The sequence below is a fragment of the Bidens hawaiensis genome, unplaced genomic scaffold (genome assembly GCF_021521415.1).
Source record: "Bidens hawaiensis isolate Kalapana, Puna unplaced genomic scaffold, B.hawaiensis_p1.1 tig00036239_1, whole genome shotgun sequence".
In the NCBI taxonomy this organism is placed as follows: domain Eukaryota; kingdom Viridiplantae; phylum Streptophyta; class Magnoliopsida; order Asterales; family Asteraceae; genus Bidens; species Bidens hawaiensis.
In genome coordinates, this window is record NW_027505399.1 from 1 (window position 1) to 20,983 (window position 20,983).

General features: G+C 37.6%; 1 pseudogene across 1 annotated transcript; it reads right to left on the reverse strand.

Moving 5' to 3' along the window:
• Positions 1-2,782: 2,782 nt before the first annotated feature.
• On the reverse strand, positions 2,783-9,825 carry LOC143612943 (uncharacterized; annotated as a pseudogene). Its single transcript, XR_013150030.1, has 15 exons — positions 9,760-9,825; positions 9,532-9,672; positions 9,365-9,435; positions 9,147-9,240; positions 8,207-8,288; positions 5,022-5,088; positions 4,862-4,947; positions 4,719-4,769; positions 4,232-4,279; positions 4,032-4,152; positions 3,759-3,939; positions 3,548-3,685; positions 3,340-3,457; positions 3,096-3,168; positions 2,783-2,919 (listed from the first exon to the last, which is right to left on the reverse strand). The product of XR_013150030.1 is annotated as an uncharacterized LOC143612943 (transcript).
• Between the last annotated feature and the right edge of the window lie 11,158 nt (positions 9,826-20,983).

The window sequence follows — 20,983 nt, forward strand, 5'->3', positions numbered from 1 at the left end:
AAACCCTAATTTTATAACCTTGAACATTAATCAATATAAATTCAATACAATATTTAACAACAGCACAAAGATGAATTATTGCCTTGCTGATAGGGCTGAGCAACAGGCGGTAGGCGGTGGACGGCGGATGACAATGTCTGGTGGTCTCCAGTAGCTTTTTACTATTCGACTCCTATTTTGTAACTTTTGTTTATTAAAACTACGAGGTTTTATAAAAAAAAATCAAATGATAGGGTCATATATATATATATATATGGGAGCTTTCAAATGAGAACCCCTTTAAGTTTAAAAACTCGAAAGAACTCAGTGTAACGATTTTTTTTTCGAATTTTTTTTACACATGCGTAATATATGTAAGTTACATACACGTAAAAAAATTACAGAATTTTTTACACACCGAGCCGACTTTTTACACATGTGTAACGGACGTAAAAATTAGTGTAACCACTTACATCTTTATTATCTCTCCTACTTTGACTTTTTTGCCAGATTTAATCTCAACCACATATTCCAATCTACCTAATTAAATGTGTGGCCTAGAATGAAGTTCTTAAGTTCTTACAACTCAACATGGTTCTCAAAAGATCCCACCCATATATATATATATATATATATATATATATATATATATATATATTATAATATATATATATATATATATATAGGGGTGGGTTCTAGTGAAAACTCCTCTTAAAAAGAAAACTTAAAAACTTCTAAAAAACTATTTTTAAATTTTTTTTTAAGTTTCTTTTTTTTTTCATTATTCTTATATGTTGTTATTGGTTCAAAAAAAATGTACTTGTCGGTAACCTCGTCGGTATAGTGCGCATGTGTAATAGTGTGCATTGCATATACGCAAAAGTGTTTGTATTGCATAGAATACAACACTATTGCACATATTTGATACACACTATCGTATATATGCAATATAAGACTAATACACACATCGAATACATATTAGTACGTATGTGTAATACAACATTAACGCACATGTGCACTACATCGACTTTTATTTTATTATTATATTTTTTTCATATAATACAACACTACTAAACATATACAATACACAAATATTGAATATATGCAATAAAACACTATTAAACTCAAAAATACATAGTAATACACATGTGTAATACAACGGTATCGCACAGTAATACGTATGTGCATTACAGCAGTTCTTTTTTGTTTTTTTTTATTTTTTTCGAGTGAAATATAAGAAAATATAAAAATAATGGCTAAAACAGAATTTTGAAAATATTTTTTTTATTTTTAATTAAAAATAATTCTTTAGAAGTTTTTAGGAGTTTTTAAGTTTTCTCTCTAAAGATGAGTTTTCTCTTGATCCTCTCCCTATATATATATATATATATAAATCAGTGGTGACCATAGTTTTTTGGAAACATACCTCGCGAGGTGACCGTGCTTCATACCTATAAAAATTTTCAGGAAAAATCACGAAATTTACCCTACTGATTGAAAAAACGACAGTGATCGGGGCCACCCTGGGTCCCCAAAGAGCTTCGCCCCTGCTGACGAACTGCTTGTGCATTCATCCTTCATTCATTGCCTTTGGTCTCCTTTTACTTTGCAAAACGTTTCAAGTATTGCATCCTTTGAAAAACAATTACCAACTGTATCAAAAGAGGCCTTTATATAAACCTAAGTGTAGTGTACAGTCTTAAAGCATCAAAAGAAGTAGTTGCATGTGACCCAAATATTTAATTCACAATTTTTCTACCTGTTTTTGTAAGTTGTTTAACTAGTTGGCCTAATTTTTTAAACGAAAATCAATTTTTCTCGCTTGTATCAGTAAATTAATAAGCGCATCGTATGACGATTATAAAGCATCGTCACCGTATCTGTAAAATGCATGTCACTATTGCATTTCTTTTAGTTGCTTCGCAACAGGCTCCAAAGGTTTGCACTATATGTTAGATAGACCTTACACACATGTTTTTTTTATATAATTAATAATATTAATGTGTAGTGACAATTGGCAGGGAGACGATAATTTACACAGGTGTTGGAGCCTAGGGTCATGCGTACATGACTATGGATTTCGATCTTGGAGAAGTTGGTATTAAGAAAGCACTCGAGGTCAACCCGACTAACAAGTGGGAATATAAATAGGCTCAAGAGCCTTGAACAAGGTTAATTGACTTTTTTTTTAATAAAGTTAATAGTATTAGCGTGTACTGACAAGTGACGGAAACATTAATTTGCACAAGTATTAGAACTCAATAGCACAAACCTAAAGGCTTTGTAACAAAGCGCTCAACTGTAGACATGTACTCAAACAAGAAAACTGGCCCTGCTTTAAGGTGTCCAACCTCACATCAGAGCGATCCGTTTTAACTATCAACGCCAAACTTGTCTTATGTATCCTTTTGTAAACTGTTCGTTTGACTTTCAAAGTCAAATTGTCATTTGTGATTGGATCCTCTTGTAAACTAATACGGTTCTTTTGAGTTACCTGTTCGCAATGCATCTCCTCACAATCCAGGTAATAGGTCGGTCGGTTTATTTTTAATTTGTCATCTCACAAATCCATCGTAACAAGTGGGTTAATAGCACAATGTGCGCCTCTTTTTTCACGGCTTCATACCCCCCCCCCCCGGCCCACAGCGTGGGGGTCAAAAATGTAGTTCAAACTAAAATCAAACATGACATACACAATATATATAAGCATAATCAACAATTATATAAACCTGCTCATCGCCTTCCAGTCAAATTTCAGCATGAGAATGGGTAAAAGTGGGTCAATTCACCACAATTATACATCAGTTTTGGCTATGAACCGTGCCTGAAATCAGAGTGTGATTATGGCTGACAGCCTGTTTATAACCACAGTAATTTGCTTTGACCAAGTAGCAAGCGCTTGTCGTGCATCTCCTAGCCACCATAACAGCCGCAATAACTCTGAAAATAACGAGCGTGCTACATTACTATACTCTTTTTAACAAAGCATTTATGAATTTATGATAATCATACTCATTTAGACAAGACTGCAAGACGCATTGGAGATAAATATATAAACCAAGTTGTTTAGAAAACCAAAGTGCTGGATAATATAAAGCGTAAGTATTGTGACTTACCAAGTACGAGCCTGACTTGAAGATGATCAATTCTCGACATGATTCGGGTGCCTACATATTTCAACACAAAATACGTGATGACAGGAGAAACAAGCAAATATGATTTAATGGTTTGTCGTTTTCCAAAATTGTGGTTAACAGTTCGGCCCAAATTTTTATAAAAACCAGGCCATAAACACCATTAATTGGCCATACTATCAATAAGTGAAGGATATCATCTGCACTATTGCAGTTTGAGCTTAAAATTACCAGAATCATGCTCCGGCTTTAAAGATAGACCGCGTAACGCATAATTAGCATAAACTAGTAAACGCTCGCGTTGGGAAGAACCTAACTTGCTAGTTAAAGACCTGACAAGTGCACTGATGCATAAAAAAAACAGAAATGTCATTTAGTTACGGAAAAAGAAATTAAAAACAGTGAGAATGAAGTTCGTAAAAAGTAATTATTACTCGGTACGGAACACTGTAAGAAATTCAGAGGGTAAAGATTCCATAAATTCTGATACATCCACAATACCAAGTGACTTCACTTCCTGTTTCAGTTTTGTTTTCTCTTCAACCGACATTCCCTCCCCAAAAGCAGCTTTACTGTAATTAAAAATAAAATGGTGGTGTCAGCATGTGTGTGTGCATTATGAAATTAATCATATTTGATTATTACCTGTTGATTGTTCTTCCTGTGAAAATAAGGGGAAGATATTTAGCATATTTTCCTATGCCGAAGTGTTGGGCTACTTGTTGGATTCTATGAGAGTCTAAAAGAACCAATGCTTTCCAAAGTTGGCAGTAGTTGACTCTAAACTCTTCATCTAAACTTTTGTAGATCCCATGATCCAGAAGAACTGATGCATAAGCATAATGGATGAAATATGTATATACATACTATATATATATGTGTGTGTGTGTGAGAGAGAGAGAGAGAGAGAGAGAGTACCTAAAGAAAACCCTTGTTTTTGATCCATGGAAACCAATATGTTACCAGGATGTGGATCTCCATGCACAAAACCATGAACAAATATCATTTCAGCAAATGCTTCCACCAACGCCTTTGAAACCTTCAATAAAAACCTACAAGAATCAATATCTACAGAGTAGTGAATAACAAGATTAATATTTCAAGCTATTAAATACAACCTTTCTTGGATCAATTCCCATTTCCCTGATATAATCCAAATCGTCTACCTGAGAGCAAGTGAATTTTGTGAACCGCATCAAATGATTCACTCATTAACCAACTCTAGTGAAGAAAAGGGTTTGCATATACAAAATATAATCCATTTCGTATAATGTGCATATAACAAAAGCAGTCCAAGTGAAACATAACTATGGTACAGTTTTTTTTTTCTTTCCAAAATGACCAGTTCCATTGGCTGAACAGTATAACAATTAACAACGCATAAACAATTATAATAGTTTTACTAGTTTCTCAAATAACATTGTGTTTGGTTAAATCAATTTATAATGAGATGAAACCCAGATTTATCAGTTTCCTCAAAAGATTGGTGTATTTGTAATACTTTAGATCCTATCTAAAAACATATAAAAAGAAAACAGGAAACACATTACACTTGACATAACTGGTCATGTAAAGAGAAATAGAAAGAGATAACGAGATACTAACCCTTCGTCCCTTGCAATACTCCATTGTCAATACCTGGCTGGTGGTAAGCTCCTAGTAGATGTATAAAAACATCTATGAAAGTAAATCCATATAAAAATAATTTTTAGCTTGACTAGCTTCAAAACATGATGAATCAAGCATACCTGAAAAACCTTAGGAACTCTGACTCTGTCACTGTGTTTGAAGTTTAGTGCAGTTTTGACCGAATTCCTTGCCTCCTGAAGGAAATCTGCGCAGCAGCTTCAATTTATTCTATGCGAAGACAATAAAAAAAGAAAATCTTTAAAGGTTAGTTTAGCTCACCAAGTTCCAAAGCAATCACCTTTGAAAATTCTGTTACCATCCACTGAAACCTGTATTCAGGAAACAACTGTAGAAACAAGAGAAAGAATCTTTAAAGCAGATAAGAACCATTCTAAACCGTATATTTCAAATGCATGAGTAGAATTTAAAGGCGTATGGAGGGAAAATAGATGCATTAGAATTCAATTCCATCTTTGCATTTGAAATGCGTATATGTATATGCGTCTCCCAAGGTAAAAAAAAAAGCATATTTCAATATTATGTTTACAAGAAAAACAAATTACTTAAGTATACTAGATTCTATTATGCAGAGAGTGACATTATTGAAAAATATAAAAATAAAAACATAATAATGGCATGATGAACATCACACATGTTGGGTTCGTAGGCCTTGTTGGCCCGGTTTATTATATGAAGTCAAAAGAGGAGACGGGTGTGGGCGGTCGGGCCCAAGCCCGGCCCGGTTTAGATTTCTTGCATAATAATTTACTAACCCTAGTTCAGTCTCTATATAAACAACATTATGTACTTGTAATATTTGGTCACTCAATAAAGATATACCTAGTTGCCACCCGTGGACGTAGGTCAGTTTAGACCGAACCACGTTAAATCCTCGTGTTCGTTTACTGCTTTCGTGTGTGTGTTCAGTTTTGTGTGTGCGTTTAATCCTAACAAGTGGTATCTAGAGCTTAGGTTCAGATCACGCGAAGAACACGTTGAACCAGCCGAGTCGCCGCCAAATCATCCAGCCGCCGCCACCCTACTGCGCTAGGGTTCCGCCGCCGCCGCTCCGCTGCTACAGTTCCACCGCCGCTGCTACAGTACCGCTGCCGCCGCTACAGTACCTCCGCCGCTGCTACAGTTCCGCCGCCGCTGATTAGGGTTCCGCAGCTGCTGGTTCGTTTTTTCTGATCAGCTCCGGTGAAGCATAGTACGAGACATGAAAGTTTGAATCAAGATCCTATTTTTGTTGAAAAACAGTTGTCAAGTCAGAAGAAGCGTTAAAGAAACGGATAACCAGTTGCCAACCGCGTTTGTCAGGTTTTATCGTTTCAGTTTAAAATTTCAGTTTCTGATTTACAGTTCGTATTTCCGCTGCGGTTTAAATAGGTTGATTTTTAACAGAGTTCAGTAGAACAGTCGTTAAGTTCAGGCTCGTGTTGCTGTGTCTGTCTCTGTTTTTATCCAGTTTTTCGTTTTAGTCATTGTTATGGCAGAAGACGGAAAGGTTTCGATACAGAAGTTTGACGGACAGAAGTTCGGTTGGTGGAAGATGCAAATTGAGGCACTACTTTGTCAGAAAGACTTGGATGTAGTACTTGAGGATGAAAAACCAGAAAAGTTGTCAGAAGCAGATTGGAAGAAGTTAGACAAGAAAGCTAGGGCTTGTATTACATTGTCGTTGTCGGAAGATGTGGCGTTTAACGTCATGAAAGAAACCACAGCTCGTGGTATGATGGACGCACTATCCAACATGTATGAGAAGCCTTCGGCAGCGAATAAAGTCTATCTTATCCGAGAGCTAGTGACAACTCGAATGAAAGAGGGTGGGTCAGTTACAACTCATATCAATAATCTTAATTCGATCTTGTCCCGCTTAGTGTCAGTTGACATTAAGTTTGATGATGAAGTTCAAGGCCTCTTGTTATTATCCTCTTTGCCCGACAGTTGGTCGCAAACAGTGACTGCAGTTTGTAGTTCGTCTACAAATATTACTTTCGATGGGATTCGAGATCTGATTCTGGGAGAAGATTCAAGACGCAGAAGTTCAGGTGAATCATCAGGCAATATGCTAGTCACAGAAGGTAGAGGTAGGGGAAAACAGCGAGGCAGTGGGAGCAGGAAGAGGAGTCAGTCTAAGACTCGTAAGGATATTGAATGTTGGGGTTGTAAAGAGAAAGGACACTTCAGGAATCAGTGTCCGAATGGTAAGAAAGAGGTGAACGTTACAGAAGACGACACAGATGACGGGGTCAGTAGTGATGAGGCTTTGGTTTGTAGTGTTGAGAGTAGCGTTGATGCTTGGGTGATGGATTCTGGTGCATCGTTTCATGCCACTCACTGTAGTGAAACGATGAAGAATCTTAAATTTGGGGATTTTGGAAAGGTTCGACTAGCGAATGATGATATTTTAGAGGTTACGGGTATGGGAGACGTTGATTTGATAACTTCAGCCGGTACTTCTTGGACTTTGAAAGACGTGAGGGTTATTCCAAGTTTGAAGAAACGTTTGATTTCAGTTGGGCAGTTGGATGACCAAGGGCACGATGTTAAGTTCGGGAATGGGCAGTGGAAAGTAGTCAAAGGGAATCTCGTGGTTGCTCGTGGCAAGAAAATGGGTTCGTTGTATATGGTCGATATGTCACCGAAAGGAGTGGATCCAGTTTTGGTGAAAGACAAAATCCGGTTCATAGAATCTCGTGGGCAGAAGAAGGTTCATTTTGCAAGTAACAAACCCAGAGCCAAAGTGAAGATTCAGGATGAACGAGCTAGGAAGGTTAAATCAGTTGGGGGACATCGTGACAGTGGGAGCACAGGTCGTGTTTCAGTTACAGTTCCAGGTCGACAGTGGATTAAGAAAACCAGTATTCCAGCTGTAAAAGTCTCTCCAATGAATTACTTGCTGAATATGGAGAGTGTTTGTTCTCAGGTTATCTCAGGATCCGGTAGTTCGTTACAGTGGGAGCCGGTAGGGACAGAGAACGGGTCAGGGGCAGTTTCAGCCATGACTGACGTGTTGGAGCTCCGGGGAGCTTCAACGGGCCTTCAGGTTAATTAATGAGAAGGCGGTGGCAACTAGAAGAAGTTTAATGTTCAGATTACAGAAGTACAATCAGGAGTGCAGACGAGAGTACTCAAGGCCTCCGAGTGGGAGATTGTTGGGTTCGTAGGCCTTGTTGGCCCGGTTTATTATATGAAGTCAAAAGAGGAGACGGGTGTGGGCGGTCGGGCCCAAGCCCGGCCCGGTTTAGATTTCTTGCATAATAATTTACTAACCCTAGTTCAGTCTCTATATAAACAACATTATGTACTTGTAATATTTGGTCACTCAATAAAGATATACCTAGTTGCCACCCGTGGACGTAGGTCAGTTTAGACCGAACCACGTTAAATCCTCGTGTTCGTTTACTGCTTTCGTGTGTGTGTTCAGTTTTGTGTGTGCGTTTAATCCTAACAACACATACCCATGTGACACATTTATTTAGTAAGCATAGACATTGTTGCAATGTCCATTCTCATCCTATCCTCTAACCCTGGATATTGGATCTGCATTCACAATATATAAGAGATTAAAAAAAATCCTCAATTCTCAACACCTTTATACTAACAGCACAACCATGCAATGGAAAGAATAAACCAGATACCAGATTACTTCAAATTTAAATCTTGCCAAATAGATGCTAAAACTAAAGCAGCAAAAAATATGGAACGAATAATAACTTTTAACAGTTAGCTAGAGTGCTAGACATATAGCCAAGATTTCCTATTAACTCAAAGAAAATGCAAAGGACAATTTTACCCCTCTTTTTTAGTTTTCAAAAATTGTTAAGATGTATGAGCAGATTTTTCCTAGGTTTTACTTGTAGTTCAATAAAACCTATTTTTAAATAAAAGTAACAAGATAAATAACATTTGGCTACAAATATGCACTTGAATGCCCGGTTGGGTTGATCTGCCAATACTCTTTAAACCATCTTTTAGGATTTAATGCATAGCTATAATGTATTGAAAATGACAACTAGTGTTATATCAGTATATCATTGACATAATAATCTGATTTTATTTATATAAAACATTTAAGAAGTTCTAAGCATTTAAATACACTTTAGGAAATTTCAACCCATTCGACCCCCTTCCTCTTTAGCCAAAATTGAGTAATTTTACCCATGTGATCTGATGTAGATAAAATAAAACCAAAATAAGCTACTTTGGATGCATTTAAACTAAAAATAAAAAAGACACACACACGTCACACTACGTGTAGTTTAGAAAGAAATCTTAATATCTGACCTCTAACATCTAGACAATAATTTCAGCAGGAAAAGAACACACATCAGCAAGTAAAAAAAGAAAGCAGAATAAAAAATGAAAAAATAATAAAGCTTGAAAAAATCTATGACTAACCTTAAGCACTACTTCCTGATGGTCTTTGAGTACTGCACGGTGCACTTGAGCAATAGAAGCAGCAGCAATAGGTTGTTCATCAATAGACAAAAAACTGATACACGACCGCACATATGGAATCAGCTATTGAGTGCTACCAAACCATAAAAGCAAAAGTTTCAAAAGAAATAAATACAGGATACGCATTAACCCTTCTATTAGATAAAATAAAAACTTACATCTCTTTTATATCAGATCCTAGATTGCTGATTAAGACTTCTTTTATAGCTTCAAAAGGACACGGAACTGCCTGAAGTATCAACAACCAAAGATTAACTGATGAGTAGATTAAATAATGTTTTAACTAAAATACAATCCCCAACAATCATAAGATAAAAATTTAAACCTGATCCTGCAATGATGCAAGAGTAGAAGAGTATTCTTTGGGGACTTGGCGTACAGATGCTACAAACTGACCGGCCTTAATGTAGAACCCTTGGTTCATCTCACATAGTTTTAGTATCCTCTTAGCCGATCGCAAATGAACCTATAGACAAATCAATATATGACTCTGGTCAGTAGCAGCAGCTAGTTTAGACAACCCTAACTAAGCTTGTAAATGAATCGAACAAACACGAAAAATTAAACGAGGGAGGTTTTTATGTTCATGTCCGTTGGTTAGGAAAATGCACATGGTCATGTTTGTTTATTAACAGTATAAGCAGTGAAAGGTTGACGAACGAACATAACCGAGCTAAGCCTAAACCTAGTTAAAAGTACTGTAGAGAACTACAAAATTATTATAGTGTGAAAAAGAGAAGAGAAGGTGGGTGGGTGCCTGAGATAAAATCTGTGCATAATGATCTGTATCCATACAAGGAATACTTGTAATCAAAGACATTGGCAGTAATCTACATAATAGAAATTGAACTCATAGTCAGAGAGAGAGAAGGTGTAAATCATTATAATTATTATTACTAGTAGTAGTAGTAGTACAACAGAAATGAAAGGAAACAGACAGTATAGAGAGATCTAGATGAGCGAACGACGGCGTTAGTGAGAAGACTAGGGTTAGGGTTTACGAGCGGAGGCGCCGGTGCCGGAGATGATGATGGCGGCAAGATACAGCGATGATGCTTTTGTCCCCAACATACCCCCAACGGAAGTCAACGCCAGTCAAACTATTGTATGTACAGGCTTCGGGTTTTTCCTTCCCACACTATCGTTTATTATTCGTTTTAAAAAATGGTTTTCCAAAATTATCCACTAAAAGAATTCCTAAAATGTTCATTACAAGACGACTAGTTCGTATAGCCGATAAAAAACAAACATGTGTTTATAAAGTTGACGCGGCGACTGGTTCGTGAAGCCAGTCTAAACACCAACAAAGCAATCGGCCCGATGACTGTATTCATGTCTATGTCGGGCCGACTAGATCGTGAATACGCCGAGTAGATCAAAACCGACTGGATCACGTTGTTAAAAACCTGGGCCGACTAGTAAATTATGTGGAACGACTAGATCATATCAAATGAAGATTGGAAAAAACGTTATCAAAAAATAGGGCCAACTAGATCGTAAACAAAACGACTATATCATGAACATGCCGACTAGATCATGAACGAATGCCGGCTAGATCACATTATTAAAAAACAGGGCCGACTAGATTATCATAAACGCCTTACTAGAATGTTAAACCACAATCGGCCCGACTAATTTGTAAATGGTTTTAGTCACGTGTGTATAGTAAAAAAATCATTTAAAAATTAAAAAAAAATACTAACACTTTATACCATAAATAGGCAAGAATCATGATAGATTCTTGCAAACTGTCACACCCCAACCTAAGGCGGAAATGTCGGGGCGTGATCCGATTGCTCACAGCTCAAAGATACTATCATAATATAAATGTGACAATATATAATTAATTATTTTATTCCCATTATACACACAATATCCAAATACAATAACTAATTTAAATGTACAAACATAAGCTCAAGCAAAGGTTAATTTGATTATGTCCAAAGGTCTCGTCTACATGTCCAAACTTCAATCTTCAATACAAGCAACCTGCATATGCGTATAAAATGGAGTTTTGTCAACATAAAGTTGAGTGAGATGATCACCAATTTTGACACAACAAATAATATATATATATATATAATTGATAAATGATAAGTGATAAACGCGCAAACCAACCATATGATAGTATCAATCAAATCATAACAAAACATGTATATAACCAAATCGTGCTAGTGTGCCAATGAATCGTTGCCAAGCGAATCGAGCATTGATTACAATGACTAAAATTGTCGTTTTACCTTCGCCAAGCAAATCGGGCTCCGGTTACTAAGACGGTCGTATGATCATACTAATGAGAGCCCAAGACTTGATAGAATACAAACACACTTAAACAAATAGCAATTAGCAAATAGCATTTAATTTATACAACACACAATGATCATGTTTGCGATTGTATGAGATATATATATATATATGATAGAAAATATGAATAAGTATGCATATATCCCAAAAACATTTGAAAACAGTATATAAAAAGGGGAATGATCAAACTCACCTTAGATTAATGACAAGCGATTAATAAATGCGATTAACGAGCTACGAATAAGCGAGTCGTCCACTACACGTCAAATGTTATGAACAATTCAGATTCTGATATTTTAGTATATGGTAATATAGGTAAAAACGAACTTGTGGCCGCTGGAATCAATCCAAACGGACATTTAGAACTCAAGTTATGTTATATTTTAGATTAAGCGAGCTGGTACTGACCAGAATCCGAACAGCGAGTAGGAAGTCGGGGTTTGGTCAGTAGCCTTAAAATTTGTAACGAGAATAAAAGTCTTCTAGACTGAACGTTGAATCCAACCAGAAGTATGAGAAAACGTTAAGTCAAACTAGTTGACTATTTTGTTCTTTAACGAGTTTTAAACGATTTGACCGATCAACACCCTTCAACCACCGAAATTGATTGAAGGTTATTGACTAGAGAATATATATGAATGATTCCTATGTTTACAACTTACCCGGAAAGTGAAAGAACAAAGAGATATGACGAGTCAACAGTCCACACGCATGTAAAGTCAAACGAACGACCTTGTATCTTCAACAATAAATCAAAAACCGAAGAAGATGATGAAGGTTGGAGGTAGGTGATGGCTGGATGGTCTTTCTAGGGTTAGGATAAAGGTTTGTGGCAAAGAATTATGATGTGTTTATATAGAGATTACAAATACGAACTATATTTAGTAAATTCACTCGTTTAGGAAACTGAATATGCATTTAATGATTAAATCAATGAAATAAGTTGTAGATTTCGTTCATGATCAGTATTTAGAGTATGGACTTGTAAATTTAGTTAATATCCTTTTCTTGGACCTTAATTCACTTGATTTATGCCTAAAATAAGCGATTTTGTTGCTAAAAACAAATTAGGAAACAAAATAAGCTATTTAATGAGAAAATCTAGTACAATAACTAACAAAATTTGGCTTGGACATCAAGAAAATGAAATTGGACCAGCTATAACATTTCTTGGAGTTTAAGTTTAGTTAATTTAATCAAAATTGGAAAGAATTGGCAAAACTAGTCCCTGTAGTTCCCGAAAATGTGATTTTTAGCCGTTTTAATCGATTTTAAAGGTTTCTAAGGGCTATTTGGCATAATTGAAAGTTATGAAATTATAAAATAAGTTAAACCAAGTTAAATACCAATAAATATAAGTTTTAAATAGTTCGGAAGATCCAAATTACATTCTCGAATCAATTTAAACTTAAACAAATACAAATATGCAAAATCCGAGATGTTACACAAACACTTGCCCAATATCCTTGCCAAATGTCTTCCAGATTAAAAAAGAAGAAGAAAAGATTACCACGTCCAGACCCAAAACCAACATATATCAGTATAGTCCATCTCCATTGCTAGAATAGATGGTCTCGAAAATAGGATGTGTGAAATAAGTGTGAAAGTGGGTGTGTACTCCATATCACATTACTCCAGCTACCACCGCCTTCGCTTCATTCGCCATATTTCGTCGGGGGTCATACTGGATACTTGGAGAGGGGACCCAACCGGAACCTTAAACACCAGACATTATGATGTGTATGTCGCCAAAGTTGTAACGTCTCAGATTTTCTGTATTCGTATTTGTTTATATTTAACCCGATTCGGGAGCGTTATTCGGATCTTTATCAATAATATTATCATGCATTTATAAGTATTTATGAGTGTATTTTTCATTTTATACTCTTGATGCTTTCAAAGTTGTTCATTCTTTGATTTAACTTTAAAAATAATCAATATTTAACCCATTTAGAAAGTACAAGGACTAATATTGCCAAAACACAAAAATCTTACCCTTGTTGCCGGAGCACCGCGCGGCCACAAAGGCCCTTGGCCGTCGCGCGCCACCTCCACACATCTGCACAGATTTTGTTGCTTGTTATGCTTTCCTAGTTCGTTTTTGGTACAAAATCGCTTATTTTTGGACTATATCGCGTGATTTAAGCCCCAAAAAAACTAATATAGATTAAGTTCTTGTCCACATACATTACCTCTTCCTCAAAATTGAATTATGGCTGCACTTTCAGTTGATTTGATCATTAAAACTTGATTTGGCTTCTTAAACGAGTAAACTAGCTATATTTGGTTTGTTTTTGCATATATTATATAAACAACACATATTATACCAGCCATAAACTTCCCTAAACCCTAAATAAACATTCCTAGCCGTCACCTACCTTTTCCCATCGCAATCTTCTTCGTTTTGGCCATTTTACTTGAAGATATAGGCTTCGGTGTTTAACTTTACTATTGTATTGACCTTTGACTTCATCTTTCGATCGATTTATATACTTTCCGGGTAAGTTTTTCACTGTAAATCATTAATTAATTTTCCCAAGTCAATAACCTTTAATCAATTTCTGAGATTGAATGGTATTGACCGGTCAAATCGATTAAAACCCGTTCAAGGGCATAATAGTCAACAAGTTTGACTTATCAATTTCTCATGCTTCTGGTTGGAACCGACGTTCGGTCCAGAAGACTTTTATTTTCGTAACGATATTTTAAGGCTACTAACCAAAATCCAACTTCCGACTCACTGTTCGGATTCTGGTCAGTACCGACTCGCTTAAACGTTTAATTTAGCATAACCGAAGTACTAGACATCCGTTTGGAACGATTCCAGCGGAAACGAGTTTGGTTTTACTCATATTTATTTATCTCAAAGTTTTAGGTTCAATTGATTTGCTTGGTTCAACGCATTAACGGACGATCTGTTTAATTCTTAATCGTTTATTCATATTCTTGTTTACTCGCTTACATAATAAGGTGAGTTTTATCATTCCCTCTATTTTACTATTTTCATAAGTTCTGGGGACATATGCGTACTAGTACTAATATCTAATTCATATTTACATACTACATATCTACACAAAACTAACAAATGATGGTTGTGTGTATTTCGATCAAATGTTATTTGTTACTTGCTTATGTGCTTACGTGTTTATATTGTATCATTTTTCGGAGAGGTCCATCAAAAATCTAGCAAGTCAGTATGATCATACGCCATCTTAGTAACCAAAGTCCGATTCGCATGGCGATGGTAAGCCGACAAATCACATTTAGTCATTGTAGCCATAGCCCGTGTTCGTGAGGCATGGTTAACTGACACACTATTTGTTTATGGTTTTATTATTTATTACCGCATTTATTTCATTTTTCTTATTTATTTATATTTATTATATCATGCAAAATTGATGATAATCTCACTCAACCTAGTGTTGACAAACTCTATTCTATTATCTACGCATATGCAGGTTACCATTTGAATTGAAGTTTAAAGTGAAGTATGCTTAGAAGGACCATAGAAAAAATCAAGGAAGACTATAGACAATAAAATAAAGATTAGTTATATTCTATTTGTTTTGAATTAATTGTTGTGTTATGAATGTTTGTGCACTGTATATTGAAATAATTAATTTAATAGATATTGTCATATTTTATTTTATGATAGTACTTTTGATCTGTGAACAATCGACTCACGCCCCGGCATTTCCGCCTTAGGTTGGGGTGCGACAAAAGTCAAGGATGTAGAGAAAGCAACACATCTAGTCGTTGGTCCAATCACGCACATCTTATTTAAATATCATGTATTATGTTTTTAAAATTTTGATATTGTAATTAGTATATTTGTAACAATAAATTCACTGATATTAATCATATAACTTTATTTGTTAACCTTTTTTGTGAATTTATATATATATACAATTTGCAAGTTTTCTATGCATTATGAGTTGTATATTATGCATTATGTTTTTTTTCAATTTTTTCTCTTTTATTTTTTACCCTAAAGTTTTCGTATTTTATCTTTAGTCCTTATACTTTTCATTTTTTACAAGTTTATCACAAAGTATATTTCATTTTTAAACTTTTCTTTTCAACTTTGTTCTTCAATACTTTTCATCGTTTACAAAATTTTCATTTATCATTTTAGTTTAAATTGCAATTTTACATGCTGCAACACGCGTGTGTTGTTCAACAATCTTGTGTCTATCTTTTCCGTTCAATTTTTCGGTCACAAGGCGACTTAGTTATTATTGTCTATGTTTTATATTTCGGTTTACTTTTCGCGTGTTAACACGTCACAACAGACGGTCATGATTGAACGTTTTTACGTCTGCTTTTAGTTTCAGTTTAAAAATCCTGCCACAAAAAACAGGTCCAACGCCCCTATCAACACACGGGTTCAATAAATGTTTTAAGGTTACTTTTTCTAATGGTTTTACGCCCCCACTGCAATGCGGTGGGGCTTAATACTAGTTTAATATTAAAACATAAAAGTAGCTATAAAATTCGTTCAATAGTTGTAGACATTTTTGAAAACTTCACGATCTAATCAGCATTTTCACGATCTAGTCGCTGTTTCACGATCTAGTCGGCGTTTTCACGATCTAGTCGACGTTTCACGATCTGTTCGGCGTTTTCACGATCTAGTCGGCGTTTCACGATCAAGGCGGCGTTTTCACGATCTAGGCGGCATTTCAGGATCTAGTCGGCATTTTCATGATCTAGTCGGTGTTCCACGATCTAGTCGGGCGGTTATTGTTTTTAACATTCTAGTCGGGCCAATTTACTAATCTGCTCACTACTTGGAAATGTAGTTTTAATAACGTGATCTAGTCGGCATTCGTTTATGATATGAGTCAACATGTTCACAATCTAGTCGTCATACGATCTAGTCGGCCCTATTTTTTATAACGCTTTTTCCAATCTTCATTTGATATGATCTAGTCGTCCCACATAATTAATTAGTCGGCCCGGGTTTTCAACAACGTGATCTAGTTGGTTTTGACCTACTCGGCATTTTCACGATCTAGTCGGCTTTTTCACAATCTATTCGGCATGTTCACGATCCAGTCGGCCCGACATAATAATGAATGCAGTCGTCAGGCCGACTGCTTTGTTGGCATTTAGATTGGCTTCACGAACCAATCGTCGCGTCAGCTTATTGACACATGCTCGTTTTCTATTGGCTATACAAACTAGTTGTTTTAAATGCTTAAAAAGTCATCTCGACTTTTTGTAATGGACAATTTTGGAATGCTTTGTAAATGATGAGCAATTTTAGAAAACCATTTTTTAAAATAGATATTATGGGAATTTTCTCATTTTCTTTTCTTTGCTTGCTCGTATAATTATAATAATAGAAAGAAATATTAACGTACAAATGGGTTTGAAAGTGGAGCATGGTTTCAATTCTCACATTAGACTAACATTAAAAAGAATTCACATTGTATGTGCAGTTTATGTGCATGCTCTGAAATATGTGCAGCACCATTGTAAAGGGGATTCGAATTTAAGTAACGTTGTATGCGGGTGATAGGCATTTCAAAGTTCATCGGTAACCAGTTACACTTGACCGTTAAAAAATTTAGTTTGCAAAAGTATGACCTAATAAAAACATCTAACTTCTATGTAACAATAAAGAATGAGAGAATACCTTTCATTTTATTAAGTGAATTTTGTCCAATTTAATACGCTTGGATATTATGTCTTGTTAGAAACTAAGGTGTCTTAACTTCTAAATATAATATATATTGTCTCGCATTTTAAACCGTTTTTATTGCAAGATTATTGATTTTCATACTTAATTGCTTTAAAATTGATTTCCAGGTTTAAACGGGTGAAGCCTTTGGAAGAAACCAATATGTAGACGGTTGTTGCGATGAATTCAAGGATGTTGACATGGCGATATGATGACAAAAGTTAAGGATGCGACAACAAGAACTACTACTATACGGTACAACAACGACTGTTAAAAGGAGCCACATCTATAGTGACATAAACTATAACTGTGTGGCACAATGGCGGCAAGAAAAAACAAACAAAACTTAAATTGTATGTGTGCAAGCCCCCAAGGCAGGGCAAGCAGGAAACTGAGAGAAAGAAAGCCGTCACCCAGGGGCAATGAGGGAAGATGGTTAGAGATTTGATGGCACTGAGAGAGGTAAGACAGATAGGAAAAAAAAACCAAAGTAGCAATACCATGTAGAATAGCAAAAATCATGCAAGGTATTATATATTATAAATCAACTATGTATAGTGCACAATAATTACAAAGAAACCAAATTAAATACCTTCTAACCATGGTAATTGAAGAGGTATGTACCCGCCTCAACACCGAGCGAGGCGGGTCAACCCACAAGATATGGACAAGAGGCTTGAAATCAAGACATTATGAAGGCACAAAGCCAAAACCTACGCGCATGGCGCATATCACATATGCTCACGCATATCACATATGCTCATGCATCACATGCTCAGGCATCATATGCTCAGGCACCACAGATGCTCAGGCATCACATATGCTCACGCATCACATATGCTCACGCATATCACATATGCGCGTGGCGCATCCGCGCGTGGCGCATATCACATGCTCGTGCATATCACATCTGCGCATGAAACATCTGTGCGTGAGAATAAAGAGAAGACCTCGCGCATCCTCAGGATAGGCGCGTATCACACATGCACATAATCAACCTCGTCCTTATCCAAATCAGGATTAGGGCAACCTTGATTGTGCACGTCAGACAACCTTCCAGAAGGTATCTTTTTAAGGAATAAGAATATGCTGATGTTGACAGCTGCCAATGAAAGGTGGACAACTCAGCAAAACCCATGTGCTACCACGTGATTATAACCAATGAAAAAGCACCAGGTGTCCCAGAGGACACGTGGCGCAAAGCAATTGGAGGAGGCCAACAAGGCCCTAATTGGGTTTGAGCCCAATCATTGGAAACCCTAGCACTATAAATACCACATCAACTCCACAAGGAAAGACAGATCCAATTACATCCAATTACAGAGTATTCACCTATATTAAGCAATACACTCCATTTTCCTTACTCTGATATTATTATCTTCTCCCACAAACACTTATTCTCACACCGGAGGGTTACCCCAAAGAGGACCCCTCTGTCCCTTTCTGAGGGGTAAGTTTACGGTGCTGTTCATTTTGTAGGTGGAAGAACCCAGATCCAAGAGAACCATCGGTGAAATAGCATAATCACACCCGAGGAAAGTAGATCGTCTACCAGTGAGTCGATCCACGTTTCTTCATTGGCGCCATCACCTGTTACAACGGCAACAAGATCTCATCAGATCTCTAAAAAAAAAAAAAAAAAAACAAATTTTCACCATGGTTTCTGGCGTTCGTAACGTTGATCAAGTTCTGGAGGATATTGAACGTGAGGATGTTAATGAGGGACAGCAGTTTCTGAGGGTGCCGCGTGATTCTACGCGCGCCACCAGTAACCGTCCCTTCATCACAACTCCTCATGGCCAGACTGAAACTCCTCCAGACGATCTCACGTTACAAAATCTTGCCGGCGCGAAACAAAAAGGACCTATGGGTCCAGAAGATGAAACCAGTGACCCCAAAGAATGGCTCATAAACGAGCAACGACGTCTAATGGACAAGTACAATGAGCTGGTCAAACAAAAAAAGTCAGCCGACTTAACACAAAGGCTAGCGTTTGACAAGCAAAACGTTCATGGAACAAAAAGGGCGCGCGCGCCGGAGGATGGTCATTCTGTTCACACTGCACACACTGAGTTTAGTGATGAAGAAGTGCACAGCATGAGGAAGACGCGAGATACTCATGCAGGAGGCTCACAGCTCCGCGCGCACGTGAACATGGCGCCTGGAGCCAAAGCCGATCTGGATCTGCACATACCGTACAGCCCACCAGTTAGAGGGCAAGTGGACGTAACCACACCGTACAGACCAGCCATCTTGGTGAAACATTCAAAGTTCACTGAGCGCATCGCGAAGGCCCCCATTCAGCACAAAACCAAGATGCCAAGTGGTTTGGGCAAATATGACGGCACAACAGATCCAGACGATTTCTTACAAGGTTTTTACAACACTGGAAACCTAGAAAGCTGGACGATGCCAACATGGTGTCACATGTTTGCTCGCTGCCTCACGGGCGCGGCGCGTGTCTGGTTCGAGAGCTTGCCGACTGGGCAAATCGATGGGTTCGAGGAACTATTGGAAAAGTTCCAAGCCCACTTCGTACAGCAGCGCAGACACACGCGCGACCCTGATGACATCATGCACTGCGTGCGCAAGAATGATGAAACAATTGAAGACTACATAACTCGTTTCAATCAGGAGTCTCTGGCAATCGGAGGTATTACTGAGCAACTCTTGCGCGTGGCCTTTATACAAGGCGCGCGTAGTGATCAACTCCGCCGAGCTCTCGTAAGTAGAGATGGCATGCCAACCACTTGGGCCAAACTAATGGAAGCATCGCGAGTCTTCGCGAGAAATGAAAAACAAATTGCCCAAGATAGGGCAAGAGAAAGAGCGCATCAAGCTGAGACACCGCGCAGCAACGAAAGAAGGGGCAAACAGAACTCTGTATGGTCCAGGTTGCAACCAACCAGTTTTTCTTCCGCAGAAAAGCAGGCGCAACCAAGCTCACCCCAGCCCCAAAAAGACGTTCGTAATCGCGGGGAGGGTGACAAGAGGGAAGGCGGCAGAGATCCTAACAGACCTCTGCCAAGAATATGGACTCCTCTCACTAAAACGCCTTCACAAGTGTTAAGCACTGAGAATGTCCAGTTCAAAAGCCCCAAGCCACTACACTACAAGGGACCATCAGACAGTGGCAAGTACTGTGAGTTTCACAAGTCCACAGGACACAACACTGATGCATGCCACCACTTGAAGGATGCAATTGAAAAAGATGTGAAATCAGGCAAGCTGGCTCACCTGGTGAAAAACTCAAGACCAGAAAATGAACAATCAGGAGCCTCAGCCAGCAAAAAGTACAAAAGAATCTGTGTAGCCGAGGGAGGAAGGCAAAGGCAAATATCAAGAAAGAGAAGCGCGCAAATCCAAGGAGATTGGCGCGAGCAACAAGTAATCTTCCCAAGAATCAGGGGAGGCCCTTCCATCAGCAGTCCTCTTGTCATCACTACACACATTGCTCATTATGAAGTGTCAAAAGTCCTGGTGGACACTGGCAGCGAATCAGACATCATGTATGAGCAATGTTTCAGAAAACTGGATCCGGCAGACCAAGCAAGGCTTGAAATTGTGAATGCACCAATCTCTGGTGTTTCGAATGAAATCATTCATCCCCTAGGTCAAATACAATTTGAACTAACCATGGGGGATGAAAAACACAAGCGAGCCGAAGTTGTCAACTTCTTGGTCTTGCCCACCACTTCTTGCCACAATATGATCTTGGGTAGGGGAACGATTGCCCAATTCAACGCCATACCATCGCCAGCGCATGGCGCGTTAGGGTTCCCAACAC